The following is a 6,000-nucleotide window of genomic DNA, read 5'->3' on the forward strand; positions in this document are numbered from 1 at the left end:
GAATTTACTTAAAGTAGTAAGAAAAGCAGCTGAGACTACTGAACTGAAATTGAAGCTTTATACATATACAAGAATTCTAAATGAGATTGAGGTCTTGTATATACAGTGACAGACTGAGATAGAAGTCAAACAATAATTAATATTCACTGCAGATTAAGTATTTACTATGCAGAGCTTTGCTGACACAATTATCATCATTAATAAGAATAGAGAAAATCAGGTCATAGACCTGCAGTGAGAGATTAAATATTTATATAGACAGATAATTACACTGAATCTGAAGATTTTATTATAATTGTTTACAATCTCTTCAGAAGTATACACATCATCAGAGACTGCTATACAGAATGAGAATGTGAATATGAGATATATCAAGTCAGAAGATCTGTTAGAACTATCAAGCTTTAATAACAACTGAAAAAATAATGCTGTAATCAGCTGACTAAGTCAGATACAATTATATTATTGAATTGAATGTGAACTTACAGACAGATAGTTAACAGAATTTCAATGAGTCTTAAAATCTGCTGTATTTCTACACAGAAAAGTGAAGTTATTATAAATGACTGATAAAAAGATAAATCTTACAGACTCAGAATAATATTCATTGTCATGAATATGAAATAAGTTTTTCAAATGAATCTTGCACAACTTTGAGAAAGTGAATATATAAGATAAGTATTATAAATACTTTACTAAGTGTAGATAAGTAAGTAATCTTATATCATACTTTATACACTTCAGTTTACACTATCTTATATTGAATAAAGAGCTTTCAACATCTTTCTGTTTACAGATCTTTATTCATAATCTTATACCTGAATTGAGAGCAGAATGAAAATACTTAATCTTATAATCAGATACAGTGAAAGAAGTATATAATATTCTCATTATACAGAAATAAGTAAGTCAATTATAACAGAAAATACTGCAATTGAGTATATCTCAGTAGAGAACAAGTAATCAGACTTCTATGACATAAGCTACATACTCAGATGTGATAAATCTAGATTTGAATGTTATTGCTAAAGCACTGAATTCTCTGAAAAAGAGATTTTCTAAGTGAAAACCTTGATATTATAAGTATCAAGCTTGCTTCAACTGCAGATGTCAAAATCATGATATAAAAGATTATGCACAGTCTGCACAGTCAAGAGAGTCAAAAAACTAGCAGAATCAGTGAGCTTAAAGACACTTACTGATATTCTATGAAAAGTCTTCAAAGTGAAAGAGATGCCTATGTTAGATGACTCTCTAAATTCTGTAAATATCAAGAGAAAGCAGACTTCTGAATAAGATGCAGATGAGAATAATAAAGAGAATACTAATCTCAATATCTTGAGATCTGAAATATTAATATATAGAGAGCACTTGAGTAAGAATTGAGAGATAATTGTAAAAGTGTTAATGAACACAGAAGCTTCTATACAATATATTGATAATTATATAATTTAAAGACTGAAAGAGGTCTGCTGAGTGAAGAATTCTTAATATATAAGATTATTTAATAACTGATATTTAATATTACTTGTAAGAGTAAGAGTTTTCTTATACTTCAGAGAATGATCTTGCTATATTTAAGTATGAGAGCTGTAGAACATGAAATATAATCTTATTCTTAAACTTAATTGATTTCAAAGATTTAATCTGCAGATTCAATGATGTATATATTATATACAGTTAACTGATAGAAAGAAAACAGTTCATATAATTCTATCAACTGATATAAGAAGAACATTTCACATCTCTGATATAGAAGAGTTAAATCTACTTATACATCAATAAGTAAAGAGAATGATTTACAAGATCTTATCTGAAAGCATTCTGTATGTCATACAGAACTCAGAAGTGAAGAAAACCAAGATAAAGAATATACAGAAGAACAAGTGTATGAAGAAACTTCTGAAGAAGTATAAGAAGATCTTCTGAACAGATCTTTCACTGAAATTACTGCTGAAATGAGAATTTATGCATAAGATCAATATAAGAGATGCAAAATCAGTCAATCAAAATATATACTCTCTGTTGCAAATGCATCTTAAAGAACAGAAGTGTCAGATCACAGATCTTCTAGAACATAATCTTATATAATTCTTATTAAGTATGTAAGACTTCTCAGTTCTATTTATAAAAAAGATGAGTGAGAAGTGATGAATGTGTATCAATTATTAAGCACTTAATAAGCTTATAATCAAGAATGAATATTCACTGTCATAAATTCAACAATAGTTGAATACAGTTAAAAATGCCTGATATCTATTAAAGATTAATCTTCTCTCAGAATACTAGCAGATTCATATAGATAAACTGTCAGTATCATGAACAGTATTTAATATATAATAAGAGAAGTTCAAATTCCTGATAATATTATTCAGTCTGATAAATATGTCTGCCATCTTTTAAATAATGATGAATATAATTCTTTATAAACAGAATGAAATCTCATATCTTGTATATCTGAATAACATTCTAGTCTTCTCAAACTTATATAATGAATATCTGAAGCATCTCAATAAAGTGCTTACAACTGTGATAGAGTATAAGCTCTATATCAAATTAATCATGTATGTGTTTGAAACAGAAGAGTTGAAGTTCATGAAACATGTGAGAAGTGATGACTGTATACACCTCATCTCAGAGAAATTGAATGTCATAGTGAATTGATTATAACTGAGAAATATACATCATATACAATAATTTCTTAAATTAATCTCATACTATCACAGATTTATTAAGGATTTCATATGAATAGCTGTATCACTCTCAGATCTCTTAAGAGAAATAGATGATAATCTGCAGAAGAAGAAGTTTCAGTCAATTATCTGAAATACTGTATATGAAGAGATCTTTCTCACACTGAGAGAATATATGATAATATTCTCAGTACTTATTCAATCAGATTATGATAAATCTTTCTATATCAAGATAAACATATCTGAATAAGCTATCAGAGATGCTCTTCTACAGATAAGTAAGAATAACAAGCTGCACTCAGTGATATACAATGATAGAAAACTATCAGGCGCTGAGCTCAATTACTCAGGGTATAAAAAGGAATTGCTAGTGATTAAGCATGCACTGGTATTATGAGATAGATATAGTGACTACAGGCATATAATAACAGTGATCACAGATTATGAAAGTCTTATCTATCTATAATTAATGATAAAATCTTTCAAATGCTTAGTATGCTGAATCTCAGAGTTTCAAGTATACAATCTTTATATCAAATATTAAAAGAAATCAGACACAGTGATATCTGATGCAATTAGTCACAGACCTGATTTCATGAGTGAGAGTGCTGTAAATCAGATATAAGAGAAGTTTGTATTAAACATACTGAGAGAATGTAAGAAATCAGAATAAGTGAATACAATAATCTCTTACTTGAAGAATGACAAGATGTCAGATGATAAGCATTTTATAAAAGTGATAGAAGAGATACTTCTGAACTTTAAGCTGAGAAAATTGAAAAATGATGTTATACTTTATTATAATATAGAATATGTGAAAGCTCTCTATCTGAAATATTCATTTAGATATGACTTAGTGACTTGAATGTATAAGGAATTCAGTCACTTAGAAAGCTCTGAACTCATGAGTGTACTTGAATCAAGAGTGTACTGATCAAGCATGACTGAGAACATTCAGATATATACTCATGAGTGCTTAAATTATCAGGTTACAAAAGAATCTAAGAAAGGATTAGAATACAAGAAAGTACAATATCAGATGAAATATAAGATACAACCATTTAAACAATGAGAAGTGAATCTTATAGACATATTACTGTAAACACTAATGAAAATCATTGAATAGTCACTGCTATTGACTATGCTACTGACTGGCCAGTTGCAAAAGCAGTTTCAGAGATGACAGAGAAGATGATGACAAAGTTTCTATATAATGAGATCTATATCAACTATGAAATGCCATGTGAGATTCTAACTGATAATAATATGAACCTTGTAGAAGAAGTAGTGAGTCATTTCATAGACCAGTTACAGATAAGATATTGTGAAACAACATCATATCATCTGCAGACAAATGAAAAGATGAAATACTTGAATGAAATCTTGAACAACATGCTAATAAAATAGACTGATCGTGTGACCGTGTCTGAGACCAGGACCAGATTTTTTGATAGTCTCATTACCAATTCGACTGATCCCATTACACGGTTTTAACATTAGATAGTAGTCTCATACTATTTCAGTGAGACTTACTGTCTACTCTTGTCACATTTTTCAAATGAGATTATAATTTCCACTTCTCGATTTAAATTATTTTTATTGCTTTAAATGACTTTAAATCTCATTTGAGTGTTATCAAAAAGCCTTACTTTTTAAAAAATTAAAAATAGTCTAAAAAAAACCTTAAAATGTCTAAAAATAGTAACTTTATGCCAGGAATGGGACTAAATGGAACTAAATGAGATCACTTTCTCATTTTTTTCAAGTCATGATTTCATTTTAAGATCTGATATATAGTCACTTTGCATGTTTTTTTAATGACTAGTCCCAGCGGGATTCACACCAAGAAATGTATGAGACCAGACCAAATGAAACCAAATGTGAAATTCATGGTCACGGCGGCCAGTCTATAATAAAATATCTAGTGAGTAAGTCTATATGACTATGAAATGAATATCTTGATCAGGTGCTATTAGTTACACAAATTCAGCAGTATATAGTCTCTAAGCATTTATCATTCTATCTGTTGTATGAACTGCATCCGCGCATTCTGAAGAATACTTCAGAAAAGATGAGAGAGAGAACAGCAGTTACAGATACAACAGTCACAGATGCAGCAGTCACAAACACAGAATCAAGACTGAAAGAGATTAGTCATATACATGCAAAAGCTAATGAGTTACTTCTGAATCAAGCAATTCAATTGAAAAGAATATGAGACTCACTAGTTAAGAAATTGAGTCTCAAGATGAGAATGTGAGTTCTTATATACAATGAGAGTTCTGAGAAGTTTCAATCAAGATGGTTTGAGTTATATAAAATACTCAAATCATATTCTCTGAGAATATATGCATAGAAAGAATCAGAGAGACAGATCTTATATAACTTAATAAATAATTCATATCTTATAAAAGTAAAGATATAAGATCTGAGTGAATTATAATTATCTACAGCACTATTATCAGCATTGAAAAAGAAGAGACTTATAATTGAAAAGTCTCACAAAGTAAGAGAAATTATAGACACTTATGAATCAGATAATCTTACTTATTTCAATCTTTTCACAATTATAAGAAAAGAATAGAAAGAAATGAAGAAATTAGATGAATATCACACTTCAATAAGTGATGAGACTGTAGCTGATTGTATGATAATACACTGTAGATAGTAGATGTAATATGATAAAGAGCAGTCTCAAAGTGATAGACTTGTATATAAGTCAGATTACAGAAGAGAAAGAAATTCAGAGTTGAATTCAACTATTTATATCAGTTCAATTATGAAGATAACAGAGAATGAAGCATCTGAAACATTTACAGATATATGAAACTAAGTCATCTCAACCTCTGAGAATGCTAAGAGATCAGATGAGATTAGTTTTAATAAGCTGTTCACTGTAGTAGTCTGAGCAGGTGAAGAGAGACAGTATAATACATGAGACAGAATTATAAAAGATGAAAGCTGCTGAATCTAGTTATCAAACACTGTATCATATAGAGATCATGTAAGAGTAGTGACTAGCAGACAAAGAAAAAAGCATAAGAAAAGAAAAGAGATAATAAATTGATTATCAACTGTAAAAGTCAGCTGTAAAAGACAAATGTTATTATACATCTCATTCATTTTCATATATTATATATCTAATCTATTTTCAATGCCACATCATCTTAAAAATATTAAAGATAAAGGAAATCTTAAAACTTGAGATCTGTAAGAGATTCAAGAGCTGTAAGTCACTCTTATAATAACACTGTGCATGTCTCTGATTTCTCTACTGCTCTGTGTACAACATTAATATTATTTATCA

This window comes from Blastomyces gilchristii, assembly GCF_000003855.2.
Source record: "Blastomyces gilchristii SLH14081 genomic scaffold supercont1.12, whole genome shotgun sequence".
Classification (NCBI taxonomy): Eukaryota; Fungi; Ascomycota; class Eurotiomycetes; order Onygenales; family Ajellomycetaceae; genus Blastomyces; species Blastomyces gilchristii.